Source organism: Oreochromis niloticus, linkage group LG3 (assembly GCF_001858045.2).
Source record: "Oreochromis niloticus isolate F11D_XX linkage group LG3, O_niloticus_UMD_NMBU, whole genome shotgun sequence".
NCBI lineage: Eukaryota > Metazoa > Chordata > Actinopteri > Cichliformes > Cichlidae > Oreochromis > Oreochromis niloticus.
The window spans coordinates 55,274,911-55,292,827 of NC_031967.2; the positions used below are offsets into that span (position 1 = coordinate 55,274,911).

The following is a 17,917-nucleotide window of genomic DNA, read 5'->3' on the forward strand; positions in this document are numbered from 1 at the left end:
CTGAACCTTTAAATTGTGTTGTTTCTAGAACATGGCTGAACAGCTGTTCTATTGGTCTACTAATCTACTGATCTGTCTACACATCTTTTATTACTCATTCTTTTTTTGTTTTATTGTAAACAGTGTCCACCACAGTGGTAAAAGAGAACTGTATAGAGATTTTGAGTGAACTCAAACGAAAGCCTAAGGTGGTGACACAGTTTAACACATACAAATAATCAAATAAACACATTAGTCCTTTTTGTGAACATGGATAAATAAGTATCATTAGTTTACAGCATTGTTCAGCCATGCCACTAAATGCTTTTTTACACTGTGTTTTAACCTGGGCTCAGACACAAAGTCCCAAATTTAGTTAATCCCTGACTTTGAGTTGTGTTATGACTAATTATTATACACAAGGCTTTATCTATCTGAACTCTAAGGACACAAATATGAAAAAACCTATACTTACCAGCTGATACCCCACACTACACACTAGGTGTGCCATGTGACCTGAAACTTTGGTACAAACTCATCATAATTATTCTGTTAACACTGTTTTTTAACACTGTTTGTGTTGCTGTTCAGCAGTTTAAAATGTTTTAGATTGGATTACATGGAATGAATTTGAGTTCTCTTGGGGTTTTTGTGTGTGTTTGTTCTTAGCAGATTCTTTCTTTACATACTGTTGAATTCCAGTTACCACATTTCTGGTCATATGACATCCCGAGTGCCCACTTAAAAAATCCCCACAGTTAATTCAACATTAAAACAAAATAAAAATATGTTAAATAAATAAAGGTTTGCTCTGTGATGAAATATTAAATAAGCATACACTGTACAGAGCACTAACAATGAAAACAATCCTTTAGCCTGTCAGATCAGAGAGAGGCAGTCATTATGTCCATTTAAAACCTGTAATCAAAGAGCACAACATTTCTGTGAAACTATAAAGTCCCATATGATCCTCATCATGTCCAGTGACTTCAGAGTGGATCCTCCCTGTCATCCGGCCAGTGTTTGATGTGTGCAAGCAGCACAGAAGCAGGATAGCTGAGGAGCAGAGAAACAGGAACATATGTAGTTGTAAATGTAAATATCAGTGATACTTGTCTTGTCAAAGGGAATAAAATAATGAACTTACACACTCATTTAGGGAGGATCTTGACACTGCACAGAGGAGGCACAGTCAGTCTGACAATGATGGTGATCTCAGGATGTTTTCCTGCAGCAACATTCCTGCCGACTGGCCATATGATCCAGAGTAGTTGTTGTAATGAACAGAAAGGTATATTTAGGTAGTTGCACTTAGAGCTGGTCCTAAGAAACAACACATCCGTAATAAACGAATACCTTTAGTAGTGCTGCTGCAAATATAAAGCCCTTCTATCATGTGTGGTTCAAAGAAGGTGTTTTGGAGCTCGGTCACAGAAACTGTGCAGTCTGTTCAGTCCTGAGTGCTCAGCTCTGAAGGGATGATCACAGAGGGAAACACCTGAGTACAGATATTAAATACACTCAATAACACTCTAAGGTCAAGTGAAACACAATTTAAACACTTACAAAGAATTATACGTTTCATGAAAATAAGTCATAACCCTTTTGTTGTGAGTAAACTCACCGACTGCTTGTGGGACAAGCTAGAAGGAGGACTTATCACAGAATCTCTCCTGTGCTCCAGATTGAAGTCTCATGCTCTGATCGTACGGCGAAGATGGGATGATGAAGCCTCTCTGATCTGTGGCATTACAGTTTCTGGCTGCTATTGCTTCACACTGTTGGATTTACCATGTGAAGCTTGGAGAAGACACAGGAGGACTGTGTCTCTCTTTACAAAAAAAAAAAAAAAAAAAAACCTAACAACCTCCCACCGTACCCCCCACATTCAACTCCCACCTACCCACTCCACTCAACTCCCCAGCCTCACACACCCAATGTCTATACAAATGTAGGGTATCAACTGGTAACAAAAAGCAAGTTTAACATATGTAGTGCATATGTAACACTGCTGAAACATTTCTGGCCAGAAATTGCATTATCAGCCAGTGCATTTATCATCCCAACCCACCCTGATAAATGCACTGGCTGAAACATGATAAAAGCTCATAAAATGTATGTTTCATTGAAAGATTTGTCCAAAAATATAATAATACTTTTGAAAAAGTTTAAAGATTATAACAAACCAAAATCAATAACATTTTAGTAAATAGTATTTCAAAATAGAGCACAGATAAACTGGCTTAACTGTCATTATTGCTGTAATTAGATTTTTCTTTTCTTTTTTTTTCTTTTTTAAAAAAAGCAACCTTTAGTCTGTGTTGTTCTCTCAAAACATGAAAAGCTGTTGAACATTTATGTGTTGTGGGCAATCCTCTGGTCCACCTCCCTCCTCCCAGCCACAGTGAGACTGGGGCAGCCTGGCAGGATTTGAAGCCTGGCTGCAGAGAGGATATGCCTACACTGTCGTTTTAACTGCTATATTGATTTTCTGACATTCATAGATTCTGATTTTTAGATTTCTGTATACATAAATTGTCATCTTTACTGATATCATTACTTAATTCATTTAATGTATTTTATGTAGACAATTGAAACATTATATTGCAATGCAGGGCGCTTTTTCTTAAGTCAACTTTTAATATCGCTCTACTTTCTTAAGTCATTCAAAAATATAGAAATTACTTACTGTAGTCAAAGATCTAGATCATGAATCATCACAGGACAATACACAGTATACAGGGTCATGGTAACTATAGTAGGTCTTCATGACTCCAGAATGGAGACATCGCTCTGGCTGAGAAATGAAAATAAGGTCAAGCAGTGTGTTCTTCTCTGTGGTAGGGGCAGTGATGACCTGTGCGTATCCCCTAGACTCAAACAGCTCCAGGATTGGTTTGTTTGCAATAGATAAAACATTCTCATTAAAATCACCACACACTATGATGGGATGACAGTCCATGATCTCTAATGAGTCTAATAGGCTTACCAGGTTTTCAGGAATGGCCTCAGAGTGTAGTCTGGAGGTCTGTACACAACTGCAATTAGAGCACTGACTGGTGCTTCAACCTTTAAAGCCAGAAATTCAAGGTCAGTTACATTATGGATGTACTGTTTTTCATGCACTTGAATGTCACTTTTCACATAAACAGCAACTCCACCACCATTTCTGTTGCCATCTGGGGAAAGTTTGTGTAGGACAGGTGTCTGTTGCGTTTGAACAAATTGTAATTTTCCAAATGGAGACTCTCTGCGACAAAAGAGCCCCGCAGGTGTGTTTCTGTTAGGCACAAAACATCTGCTAGACACAATTCATGGTGACTCTTGATGTCATTAATGTGAGCTGGCAGTCCCTCTGTATTATGATGAACAATGGTGAAAACCTCTGACCTGCTCAGTGTTTGTCTCACATGTAGAAGAGGCATCATGTCATCAAGGTTGGCTTGTCTCATGTTCTCAAGTGCTGCAGTGATTTCTGGATTGGTGAATATTTTTTCTCCTCCATATCAAGAAGATAGAGTCCATTGAGAGACGTCACTCTACTGACAGCTACGTAGGCCATGCCGGGCTCAAAATGCTCTTAAGAGAGACAACAGCTGATGTGGTTGTCATTCCCTGTACCTTATGTATTGTACATGCAAAGGCCAGCTTCACTGGGAACTGTCTTCGTACCACTCCTTTCTGCTTCAGATTCTCCTCTGCTCTCTCAATGTACACCATGTCGTCTGCTGGTGTGCGGTTATTCTTTCCAGATGTCTCATTATCCATTTTAAGTCCAAGCTTGATGATGTGTCGTCATTTTCAGAGTAAACTACTCTAAGTAGTTTTCCAAAAGCTCCATTAACCAAACCATTTTGTATGTCAATGTTTCTGGTGAGCATGACACGAGCTCCTTCTGCAACTTCAGTGTGTCTGTAACTCGTTTTTACCTCCTTTGAATGGTCTGTCTTGTAATGCCATTCTGCCAGTTCTAGGATCCTTTCTATAATCATCTGCATGGATGTCAATGATATGAGTATGGAGCAGACCCAGTGTTGCAGAGTTGTGTGCATCCACTTCTTTGTTAGTTGCAAAAATGTGCAACGCATCAGTCGGACAATGGGCTGGTTCAGTTATGGCCTGTGACAACAAATTTCTATCTGCTTCACAAAGCACATCCAACTTTCCTTTCACACGGATTCTGTTCAGCATCTCAGCAAAGACAACATCATCTTTCTGACGCATAATCTCAGTCAGAGTGATCATCTGAAAATGCTCCCGCCACAGGTCGATCTCGGACGGGTCGTGCACACAGAGAGGTTTCGACTGTCGCACTGGGGGTAGCTGATAGAAGTCTCCAACAGCAATGACTGACATGCCTCCAAAGGGTCTCCGAGTCCCTTTGATCTGTTTGAGTCTTGCATCTACATATGCAAAGAGATGTCTTGACACCATAGACACTTCGTCAATGACGATTATTTCAGCATTCAAAAGTTCTGATCTGACTTCATCCAGCTGATTGCCAAGTCCCTGAATGGGAGGTTTTAAGCTTCTAGGGAGCTTGAGAAGAGAATGCAGAGTTGTTCCAGAAATGTTAAATGCTGCAGTCCCAGTGAAAGCAGTTAACAGGACAGTGGGTTTTGATATGTCAACGTCGTCTGCATATCTGGGCACTTTGCTCAGTATCTTAGATGCTTCTGAGTAGATGCATTTGATAAGATGTGATTTTCCTGTTCCAGCACCACCATTAATATAAAAGAAAAACTGCTCCGGATTTAGAGCACAGACTCTTTTAATGCACCAGTCTCTAACTGCATAAAATATGCAGGCTTGCTTCTTATTCAGATTCTGAAACATCTGACGTAACAATGTGGGATCAATAGCAGGGGGTTCCCTGATGGCTCTGACTTCTGTTGAAGCATCAGCCTGACGGCTGTAGTCGGGCACATCTTCCTGTTCATTTTCATTGTCTTGCTCTCTTTCTTGTTCAACAAGTGGCAACCTTACGAGATCTGATTCAGGTGCCAGATTACACCATTCGTCAGTCACACCTCTGTTCTGCTCATATTCCTCAACAGCGCTCTCAATCTCCTCGCTGTTTTTCTCATATTTCTCTCTGTTTCTTTTGACAATGTGTTGCACGTACTCAAGACAGTCAGTACCTGGTAGCTGTACACAGCCAGCACCATAGAAAGCCTGATAGGTTGGCAACGATGGTGTTTTCAGTTCGTGGTCTGAACGATGAGGAAGGTACAGTTTAAGCAGTCTTCCGTAATATTGCTCTGGATGTTTTTCTTGTGAGCAGCGGTGAAATCTGATGATAGCAGGCTTATCGTTTTTGCGCCTTTGCACAAATCCCATCTCATTGAGAAGGGGCAAACATCTTTACCTTTTGTCTGTTGGCCATAGACAATCCTGCAAGTAGCAGCAAAGTCTGCCATGCACATCTCCTCATACTCTGGTGTTTCAGGTCTGGCTTTGTATTTGTCATTCAAAGATGTCATCCAAACATTGGAAGACTCAGGTGTTGTGTTGTCCAGAACTGACAGGGGACGACTCATTTTCACAGGATTATCATCAGTTGGTATGAATATTACAGCACGTGAACATTGCTTCATGTGAAGACCACATGCACGAGCAACACACTCCTGTGCACTGATCTCTCGCTTCTTTGAATATGCCTGCATGACGGCTCTCATTTCATCGCACTCATTTACACTGTCTTTATGGAGTTTTCAATGACAGTTTTCAGGTACTCAGATAGCCCGCCCTCTTTTTTTGATATATATTTCATTAAATAGTTTGCAGCGCCGAAAGCATCTAAAACAAAGCTTATGTCGATATTACTGTTCCAGGCTTCAAGCAGATGTGGATTATAGCCATTTATCCAAGAGTCTTTTGGATCACGCTTTAGTATGATCGTACTCCTTGTGTTCATTTTATTCAGGTATCTCTCATATTCTGCATGTGTCAACTTGCATCGAGCCAAGAGCTGCCTTAAACTCATGGAAGCAGTTTCAGGTTCATTCAGCAGCTGGTTCAGTGGTCTGAGCTTGTTCTTTGCTGTTTCTACTTCCAGTTCATCATCCTCACTGGGTCTTGTGATCATTGTCTCATTGCAGGGTGGTTTGGGAAAACCAAAACGGCACCCGGAGCTTAAACTCCTAAAGCACGTCTTTGTGTGTTCTTACTGTGTTTTTGCACTTCTGTTACTTTCTTGTACAGTTCAGGTTGTTTATGTGGATCAGGCAGCTGAGCTGTGATGTATTTGTTTATAAAATCAACAACAGTTTGCTCATCATCCTCCTCAAACACAGGAGCACTTCTACCCACAGGAGACAGTGTATGTGTGGGCTTCCTCTGTGCTGAAACTCAACTCTGTAAAAGTAGTCAATGACTTTGCCAAGTGGCTCTGCAGGAGATAAGAGTAAATCTCTGAATAATGCTTCAACTCTCTTGTCAAACATGCGCATTGTTGTGACAGGATTGCTTCTCAGGATGTCACACTTTGCTGACCAGTCGAGTCCTTCAAAATTGACTTGTTCACCTTGCTGCCTTGTTATTGCTTCAATCACTTCAGGCCAGCGCATTTCAGCAGCTGAAAATGTGCAAAAGAACGTGGGAGTTCCCAACTGTCTGATCATGGCAAAAAGATCTCTTGTTGTTTTCTCCCAATAGGCTGGGGTTCCTCTCAGAGGCTGCATGAATCTCACTGCATCTTTATTTCGCACCAGTTTCTCAACCTCATGCTTATCTTGTAACATGCCTGAGGTTATTTTTCTCCCATCTCTGGTCAAAGGCTTTGCCTTCCTTAACTGGATTGTCATGCTGGAAGTAGCCAAGTGTATTTCAGTCACAAACTGTGCAAAGAACAAATAGTTTGTGTCTTTGGCAAAACGATCATCAATGCAGAAAAGTCTTGATTTGAAATACCCACTGGGGATACTTTGATCAGCCTTCTTTCATCCAGTGTGTTTTGGCCTGTAGGAAACTGCACAGGGAAGGCCATGGCCTCCAGTTTAGGTGTTTTGAAAAAACTTATTGGATTGTTTCTCTCTGCAGGAGCAACAGAGTAGATTCCTTCACTGAAACATAATATTTCCTCAGCCACATCAGGGGGCTGCAAACAGGACTCGAGTGCAAAACCACCATTAGTCAGTCCATCTGCTTGCTCTGAATCATCTCTCATCTGCTCATGTGGTTGTTCACCATCACAGGGTAACATGTCAATATCCTGTTCATTTTTATTTTGTGCTTCACTCAGTGCATTTTTCTCACAGCTGTCAATTTCCATTAAATCAGCCTCATCATAATCGTCCTCATTCATGTTTTCATCATCATCCTCCTCATCTTCATCAGGAAGTGTTGGATCACACAGCTCAGCATCATCTCTGATGCTCACATCCTTATACTGTGGATGAATCTGCTTGAGTTTATGCAGTGCTTGCACAAGTTTAGACCAGCTTACAGTCTGAAACAGCTGATGACCTTTGTAAGACAAGCGTCTCTTCAGTTTTACTCTCATCACCTGAGAATTAATTCTCAATCGAGGCAATGCTTCAACAGTTTCCTGTACCTCTGATGGGACACAGACCACATTTCCTCTAATTGCTCTTTGTCTGCCTTTGGGAAGAGGAATAATCTTGGCAAATGGTATGCACTTGGCTACGAGATGTCTCTCCAGTATGTTGAGATCTGACAATTCAGGTGGAATATCAGCAAGATCCAGTTTATTGGCAACAGCAAGTGCTGGCATGGATCCATTTTTAAGATGATTGTGGCAGGTGTGACAAATCCACTCTCTCTTTCTCTCATCAGGCACATTGCACTGCTCATTTCTGCAGTTTTCATCACAAACATGAACAAACTTTCCTGTCAAACATGTTGCAACCACATGTGGGTTTTTGACATAATTTGACCTTCTGCAGGGTCGTACTTGGTTTGGAAATGAAGCCTTGAAACATACAGTACATGGGTATGATGGTCCAACTTTGATTTGTGATTTGAACACCGATATGGCCTCGTTGATCACACTGTTGTCACTCTCTTGGGTTTGTCTGTTCACCCATCTGTATTTCCTTTTATTTCATGGCACATCTCATGTTGTGCATAATCCTAAATGCAAGATTACTTTGATACCTGTCTCGCATTAGTTGTTTCATCAGTTGTCTGTGTCTTACTCTGAAGGTGTTGTCATTTGCATACCGCTGAGTAACTCGACATCTCTGTCTCTCTCTGAATTCTAAGTTTTCTCGATACCTTTTAGTGATGTAGCTTTTTTTCTCCTCTCTGAAATCAGTATTCTCATAGTAACGTCTTTTAATATATTGTTTTTGATTTTGTCTAACTTTAGCATTCTCACAGTAACGTCTTTTAACATACTGTTGTTGTTTATTTCTGAATTCAGCATTCTCACAGTAACGTCTTTTAATATACTGTTGTTTTTCTGTCTAACTTCAGGATTGTTTTTATATACCTCGCTTGTGCAAGATTTTTTCTTTTCTTTGTACTCTTTATTTGAAGCATACTTTTGTCGTTCTTTCCTTTTTTGGTTTTCTTTTCTCTGATTTCTGGGTTTCTCTGATGCCATTAATCTTCTTTTCATTTTGTGCCTTTGTTGTTTATTAACTTTTTTCAGTTTTTGTAAACTATATCAGAAAGGTCACAGGCAGCAACATTTTTTATTGCAGCATTTGATTGACATGAAAAACCATCCCTTGATGGAAGGAAACTTAATTCACTGCATAGTTCTTCAGTTGGTATATTAGGAGTTCATTCTGATCTTCATGTGATGTGAACTGAGTCATGTGGACTTCTTTTTGTTTCACCAGTGGTGTACAAATGGACATTTGACAAAAGATGTTCTCAGTCAGATCAGTGGTTGTGTTTCTCCTTGGAGTAAAGGGGTTTGCTTCATCAACAGTTGTATCAGAGTGAGTAGGTGCCACAGCAGTGGCAGCTGTTGGTCTGCAGACTGTGTCTGTGATAGTATCACTCAGGTTGATTGTGCTCATACTGTAAAACTGCACAGGCTTCAGCTCATAGGTACAAGAGGGTGATATCTCCATCTCTTCATAAGAATCTTGGAGCCTCTTAATCATGTCACTGAGGAGTGTGAATTTCAGCATCACAGCTGTACCACGATTACGTGACCATAGTGCTAGAGGAAGACCACTGGGTGTTCTGGGGTGTGGTCAAAGAACCCATATTTTCCTGATGTGGATCTGAACACTGCGATACACAATCCACTCATAATCAGTAAGGCATACTGCACATCTGACAACAGGCAGCTCAGTCCTGCTTCTAAGCTGAGAAAGGTATCTACTGCTTCCTCTGGAGGTTCTTCAAATGTCCCATACCGGGAAGGCTGTGTCATGTCGACATGATACATAGACCTGTGAGCATCAACTTTGTCTGGCAGCTCATCGGTTGCCAAATGAATACTCTTGGGGAATCTTTTCTTGGCCTCTTTGTACATCACATCACCTTTATCCAAGACCAGATTAAGGTCAACTGTAGACATGTTTTCATTCTCATGAAGGAAAGCAAGAAATGTGAGTGAGTTACATGTGCACTGACTGTTTCTGGAGTCTCCATATTTAGGATGTGCCTGGCTGTGAGATGCACAGACATGTGTTACAGAGGGCTGGTTTTCAAGGTTCACTCTTTCTGCATGAGATGGCCCTGCCACATCACTGTGATGGCCTCTTTTCACAATATCAGCATAACCCACCTGTGGGGCACTTGACACCTCAGGTTGGTCTCTATGGTTTACCTGATGTTCATTAAATGCATGCTGCAATCCAGTCTTTACAGCATCTGCATAGGATACCTGTTGTACATGTGCAGGAACATGTCGACCTGCCTGTTTGACACCATCAGCATTGGTCTTTCCAGACACACGGTCTTCTGCAGAGCTCTGAGGAAAATCACACTCAGTTTGTTCACATGTTGGTACTTTGTGAAACTCATGGAACTTCTTCCAGCGTTGTTTTGCAGCTTGTGACTTTTTCTGCTTTTTTGGCATTTTTACACACCTTTAAGTGTTTCTGTTAGTCTTTAGAAAATGTATTCAAAAAACAAGAGTGGCACACAGCAGGAGATGTTTTCTTTGTCTTTATATTTCAGCTTTTATTTCTCAGAAACAATGTCTTTGTTTGTTTGACAGTTTGTCAGTCGAGAGAATATTATGTACTCTCTTTATTGGCTTGGCACAACTTAGCAGCAAGCCCAGAATGAAAAACAGGTAGAGAGAAAATTTAGAAGAGAGAATAGACAGAGCAGGAGAGACGCGGCTGGGAAATGACAATCAAACCGTGAATTAGAGTTTTCTTTATTTGTTCAGTTTGTTCTCAGGTAGAGGCAATATGCACTCTTTATTGCTTTAATGGCTTGGCATTTTTCAGCAGCAAGCCAAGAGTGAAAAACAGGTAGAGAGAAAATTTAGCAGAGAGAACAGGCAGAGCAGGAGAGACACGGCTTGGAAATCAAACCGCAGAGTTTTCTTTGTTCAGTTTGTTCAAAGGTTGAGGCAAAATATGCACTCTTTATTGCTTTATTGGCTTGTGCATTTCTCAGCAGCAAGCCAAAGAGTGAAAAACAGGTAGAGAGAAAATTTAGCAGAGAGAACAGAGAGAGCAGGAAAGACACGGTTTTGAAATCAAACCGTAGAGTTTTCTTTGTTTGTTCAGTTTGTTCAAAGGTTGAGGCAAAATATGCACTCTTTATTGCTTTATTGGCTTGTGCATTTCTCAGCAGCAAGCCAAAGAGTGAAAAACAGGTAGAGAGAAAATTTAGCAGAGAGAACAGACAGAGCAGGAGAGACACGGCTTTGAAATCAAACCGCAATAAGATTCTTGGTTTGGCAAAATTTCTCACAAACCACAGGGTGAAATACAGATGGAAAGAAGGCAGAGACAACAGGTGGAGCAGGACAGAGGATAGAGGGGATGTGGGGTTGGGATGTGACAGAGAAGACTGGAGATCTGGTCCTTGTTCTTCTGCACACTGTGAACAAAAAAGAAGAAAAAAATAATAATTTTATTAAAATTATATCACATGGTAATTGTATGAACTAATTGTGACTACTGAAAAAGGACAAAACAAATATTGAAGCTAAACTGTTGTTGGCTGCCATGTGCAAAAAGTTGCATAATTGGGCACTTTTTAAAATAAGAAATATTTATTTAAATTCAGCAATAATATTTTTAATACAAATATGATTGAGTGAATCATTAACTAATCACATGTAGTGTGACTACAAAAATGTACGAAAAAAATATTTTAGCCCAATTGTTAAGCTGCACTTATGTGTATTTATTATAAAATTGTGTTTAAAAGGTCTAGTTTGAATGAAAGATTGAACCCATCACTTTACAGCTTATATAAGTCAGATTATTTTTTTATTTTGGTATACTTCTCTTACAGTATGTGCACACCTACCAGGCAAAGCACAGATGTCAGTCAAGTTCCTGAAAGTGTAAGACGAGAAATAATATGTTAGTTGTCTGTACAGTGTTATCAGACTTACAGAAATACAAAGCCCACACGACATGATATACTGAACTTATAGTCAGCAGGGTAATTATAGAGTAATATAGCACACCAGCTGACACAGCAACCATTTTGTAATTCAAACTAATTAACTGAAGTATTTCCACTTATGTAAGGCTACTGTTAGACTGTTACTAGCATTAGCATTGCTGCTAGCGCTAGCATTCCTGCTAGCATAAACACTTCAGTTAGTGTTAGCACTGCAGCTAGCGTTAGCATTGCAGCTAGCGTTAGCATTGCAGCTAGCGTCAGCATTGCAGCTAGTGTTAGAACTGCTGGTAGTGCTAGTACTCTTACTGTTAAAACTGAGCCACAATGGTAATAATAAAGCTCATTCGTTACTTTTGTCTCACTGATCACCAATAAATATCACAGGAATATTCTTTTTGTCAGTTAACAACTGCTAAGGCTAGTGTTAGCACTATCGCTAGCGTTAGCATTGTTGCTAGCATTAGCATTGAAGCTAGCATTAGCACTGCTGCTAACAGCAAAACGTCATAAACCGATATAAATGATAGCGAAGGTTATTCTTTTTTTGCTTTCTTTATTCTTTGAACTCTATTGAACTTTAAAAAGACTTGATATGTGAGTTTAAATGTCAAACATGTATTTTTACCATCATAAAAATAAAACAGTGCAGTACCGTATTGTACTTACCACAGCAGAGAGCAAAGCGGAATGACGACAGTTGGTGCAGTGATTCGTTAAAGACCGATGAGGCGTTCAGGTAGTGCTTGGTAATTTGAGCATCAGTTTGAACAGCAATATTGAGCATATACATTTCTCTGTCATAGAGAGACAGAGGTAAAAAAAAATACACAAGACACATCAGCATACAAATTGGTACTTTTTGCCTGAGTATTAGCAAATGAGTGACATACAGAGAAAGAGGGCAACGGGCATTAAACGAGAAAATAAAAAGTATTTCATCTTGAATTGTTTTGTGGGTTTTATTTTAAGACTACTTTGAGTGTATTCGTAGGGAGAAAAACTATACAGACTAAAAACAGAGACATTAAATGAGATTACATCATTTAAAATGTGGGAAAATCCACTACAGACAGGTAGATGCTGTGAGCTTTAATTATCCAGACAGAAAGGAGTATTTAAAAGTCATCAACTGACTCCAACTGCCCAGATCTGAAAAACCTGTGTGCAGAAGACAAGTCCACCAATACACAATAAGCTTGAATTTAAAAGGCCAAGGAGAATGCTCTATTCAGTCGGCTTATACTAACTGCTGACATACTTTTAATCTGTGGCAAAACCCTGTCAAATCTGACTTGTTGAACCTGTTGACTTAATCTAACTCCAACCGCTTTGTTGTAACAGAAATTTTTAAGATGAATCAACAGACATTTTTACAATTAACCTTGGCAGAGTGAGACAGAGCTCGTTAAGCAGGCAGGTGTGAGCCTGGTTGCTATAGTGACTGCACCCAATGGCTCCATACACACACACAGACATGCACCTCACTTTTGCTGCTTAAAATGAACAGAAAAGTCAGGCCGAAACAAATCCTTCCCAAATAAAAAGTACAAGTCGCACTGACAAAATTCTTTCACCGTGAGTGGCAGCAAGGTCCAGTCTACTGAATTCTCAATTTTCATGCTTGTGGAGTTTATTATATGGACGTGGTGACAGTGGAAAGACACCATGCTCTTCTGATTTTCAAACGAACCTTCTGAGCCATTTTAACATTAGAGTCTATGGAGGAGTTGGAGGGAGGAGGCTGTGCATTGGTGACATTTCTGAAAGAACCATAACACCTAGTACAATAGTAAACACATTGGATGAAAGAGGACAGCGATGGCTACGTTTTGAGGGTAAAATCATACTTGTAGAGCAAACGCTGCGGACACAGCAGCAGTTTTAAAAAATATTTTAAGATTAATTTTTTTGCTCCTCTCACTCTAGCAGTTGAGCTGTCTCACTCTAGCCCCAACATTCCGTCCCATACACACCCATTATAAACTCTGAAACGGGTGAAAAAACATCATGAAACTTAAACTGGAACTGAAGAAAAAGTATAATAGATATTGAAAAGATAAATACAAGTTGAATAGTTGAATGTCTTGTCTTCGTTTTAAAGTTTGAATGGTGGTTCTACGTCAATGTATGTAAAATTAGATACAGTTTAAAGAGGAGTAATTTGAAGGAGAATTTGAAGGGTGTCCCCATTGAAATACATGGGAAATTTTTGTTGAAAAAAGTTGAATAAAATTAAAAATATAAATGTTAGAAATGAGAAAAATAGAAGCAGTCATGTCCAAAAGAAGAGGAATCTAACGGTGTTTGAATGGTTTTTCTAAGTTAAACGGTTTTGAAGGAGATAGAGTACAAAAAACGTACGGAAGAATAAAATAGAACTAGAAAAATTTGCATTTCCTGCGAAAATGCTGTGTGGATGCCGGAACGCTGAAGCTGTCTGCTGCAAAAATTGTATGGCAGTAAAGAAACTGAAAAATTATGTTGAAAACAAGTGAAAAAACAGAAACTTTTGCTGAAAAGAGGTGAAAAGGCAAAGATTCTGCTTCAAAGGGGTACAGAAGTTCAAATTTCTACTGAAAAGAGGAGAGGTGAAAAGGTTTCCTCTGAAATGAGCAGAAGATACTGAGATTTGTATTGATAAGAGGTGAAAGGCTGAAAATTCTGCTTAAAATAGGTGAATCAGCAGAATTTCTACTGAAAAGAGGTAAAGAAGTAGAACGTTGCACTGAAAACAGGTGAATCAGCAGAATGTCTGCTAAAAAAGAGATTTCTGTTGAAAACACCTGAAAAAGCTGGGATTTGTGCTGAAAAGGGGTGAAAACACTCACAATTCTGCTGAAACGGGGTGAAGAAGAGGTGTTGGGCTGTTGAGAAGAGTTAAATAAGTTGAACTGATATGTTTGGGTACAAATACAATGATTTGGCAATAATACTGCGTTTTAGCACAACTCCTGAGATTTGATTGAAATACTATGATTTAGAAGAAATATTATGACTTTGTACAAATACAATATTTTGGCACAAATACTATGATTTGGTTCGAATGCTATGATTTGAAACAAATAATATGATCTGGCAGAAATACTATTATTTAGTAGAAATACTATGATTTACCAGAAGTACTATGTTTCTGCAAAAATACTATGATTTTGCAGAAATACTATGCCTTAGTAATACTATAACATCACAGATATATGATGATTTTGCAGACATTCTGGTTTTACACAAATACTATAATGTGGCAGTATACTATGTTTCAGCACAAATACTATGATTTGGCACATATACTATATTCAGCAGATATACTATAACAAAACAGAAAGTCTACGACTTAGTAGTAATACTATAACATAATAGACAGACTCTGCAAAATCATAGTATATGTTTTTGCACAACTAGCACAATATGGCAGAAATACTATGATTTGGCACAAGTACTATGATTTAGTACAAATACTCGTATTGGCAGAAATACTATGTTTCAGTACAAATATTACAATTTGGCAATAATACTGGGTTTTAGCACAACTACTGAGATTTGGGTGAAATACTATGATTTAGAAGAAATACTATGACTTCGTACAAATACAATGTTTTGGTTCAAATAATATGATTTGCAAAAAATACTATGATTTGACACAAGTACCATGATTTAGTACAAATACTACGATTTCGCTCAAATACTATGAAATTGCAGTAATACTATGATTTTGAAGGAATACTATGATTTGGTAGAAATACTATGCCTTAGTAGTAATACTATAACATAGCAGATACACTGTGATTTTGCAGACATAGTATGTTTTTGCACAAATACTACGATTTTGCTCAAATACTATGAAACTGCAGTAATACTATGATTTTGAAGGAATACTATGATTTGGTAGAAATACTATGCCTTAGTAGTAATACTACAACATAACAGATATACTGTGATTTTGCAGACATTCTATATTTTTGCACAAATACTACAATTTGGCAGAAATACTATGTTTTAGCACAAATACTATGGTTTGCTATAAATACTATGGTTTGGCACATATACTGTATTCAGCAGATATAATTTAACAAAATAGAGAGTCTACGACTTAGTAGTAATACTATAACATAATAGATATACTATGATTTTGCAGACAGTCTATGTTTTTGCACAACTAGCACAATGTGGCAGAAATACTATGAATTGGCACAAGTACTATGATTTAGTAGAAATACTCTTATTGGCACAAATACTATGTTTCAGTACAAATACTATGATTTGGCAATAATACTGCGTTTCAGCACAACTACTGAGATTTGAGTGAAATACTATGATTTAGAAGAAATACTATTACTTCGTACAAATACTACTATGTTTTGGTTCGAATACTATGATTTGCAAAAAATACTATGATTTGGCACAAGTACCATGATTTAGCACAAATACTACGAATTGGCAGAAATACTGTGACTTAGTACTAATACTTTAACATAACAGATATACTGTGATTTAGCAGACATAGTATGTTTTTGCACAGATACTACGATTTCACTCAAATACTATGAAATTGCAGTAATACTATGATTTTGAAGGAATACTTTGATTTGGTAGAAATACTATGCCTTAGTAGTAATACTATAACATAACAGATATACTATGATTTTGCAGACATAGTATGTTTTTGCACAAATACTACAATTTGGCAAGAAATACTATGTTTGGGCACAAATACTATGATTTGCTATAAATACTATGATTTGGCACATATACTATAATCAGCAGATATACTATAACATAACAGAAATTCTACGACTTAGTAGTAATACTATAACATAACAGAAATTTTAATTGGGCAGAAATAACATGATTTGGCAAAAAAATACCATGATTTGGCGCAAATTACAAATACTATGATTTGGCACAAATACTATGATTTAGCAGAAATAGTATGTTTTAACATAAATAATATCTTTTGACAGAAATTTCTGCTAAAAGGTACTATTTCTGCTTTTTAGCAGAAATACTGTAATTTTGCATAAATACTATGATTTGGGATAAATACTATGATTTCCCAGAATTACTATGATTGAGCAGAAGTACTAAGATGTAGTAGAAGTACTTTGATTTAGCAGAAATACTATTATGGAGGAGTAATACTTTAACATGGGAGAAATACTGATACACACACACATACACAGAGCGCAAAGGGAACAGTGGATGTTAAGAGTCTGGGCTTGGTATATCTAGGTCAGCTAAATTAGCTGCACCTGCTGTAATCAGCACTTACACACACAGACACAGAGAGAGCTCTCAGTTTTCTTTAGTGTATTTCTCACATTCAGGATTCCCCTCGAACAAATGGCCATAATTTCCTAACCGTAGGGGCTAGAACGCTCATTCTGACACCGTTTTGTTCAGAAGAGATGGGGAAATCTCCAGGTCTTCATAATTCAGAGATAAAATATAAATTATTAAAGCTATATGACTTGTAACACACTGCAACTGAGAAGAGGCGAAGCAAAACTGCCTTGACTTGCCCTCAAACAACGTTGTGTAACTCTAGATCTCTATGGAGCCTCAAAATCATTCTTTCACCGTAAGAAACAGCAGGCTTTGGTGAACAGTCATGGAAATTTTCAGGGCTCTGTTGAAATCCATCAAAAAGATATGACGAGAGAAAAAAGTGCCTCATTTCCACAGTTTGAAATCTGAAGAGATCTGAGTGAGAGACAAATTTCCTATCCTCAAACAAATGTAATTCATGGCCAAACGGTAATAGGTGAGGAAAATACTCTTGAATTGTGAGCATCAGGAGAGTCTGAAGATATATTGGCACAAGCGTCATGTCTCAACTTTGTTTCGTTAAGGAGATATGACGATTTGAAAATGCCTCTCATTAGAAAAATTCAGCGGTGATTTTGAACAAGCTCTCCATTGACTTTCTATGGAGAGTTTTAAGACCTTGTGTTGCTCTGAGGAGATTTGCAAAAAATCTGTAAATCCCACAAGAACGATAGTGACATTTTCTGAAAGCCAGCAAAAATACCTACGTTTTGATGTATAATTTGTGGGGGTTGAGTGGAAATTGAGCGAGTAGCAAGAAGTTGTTCAGACATGAAGAGAAAATTCCGAACAGACCAGCCCTCACTCTGAGTTAATTGCATAGCAACCATAGCAACGCATGTATTTTCTGAAAAATCACAATTTTGCAACTGAAAACTTAAAGAGGCATAAAATTAAAACGGTAGAAGATCTGAAACAGCTGAATCACACAGAAATAGCCCAATAATCTGAGAACATTTTAAAGTTTGAATGGAGTTTCTAGGTGAAAGTATGACAAAGTAGATAAGTTTCAAAAACAAGCAAGTTTTAGCAGAATTGTGGAAGTTTCCCATTCATTTCAATGGGACAAATTAAAGGAAAAAAGTGTAATATT

At 38.3% G+C, this 17,917-nt stretch overlaps 1 long non-coding RNA gene across 1 annotated transcript; it reads right to left on the bottom strand.

The window, feature by feature from the left end:
* Positions 1 to 10,059: 10,059 nt before the first annotated feature.
* On the bottom strand, positions 10,060 to 13,223 carry LOC109201197 (uncharacterized). Its single transcript, XR_002061228.2, has 3 exons — positions 12,169 to 13,223; positions 11,401 to 11,429; positions 10,060 to 10,965 (listed from the first exon to the last, which is right to left on the bottom strand). It is a non-coding gene; the product is annotated as an uncharacterized LOC109201197 (long non-coding RNA).
* Positions 13,224 to 17,917: the final 4,694 nt, after the last annotated feature.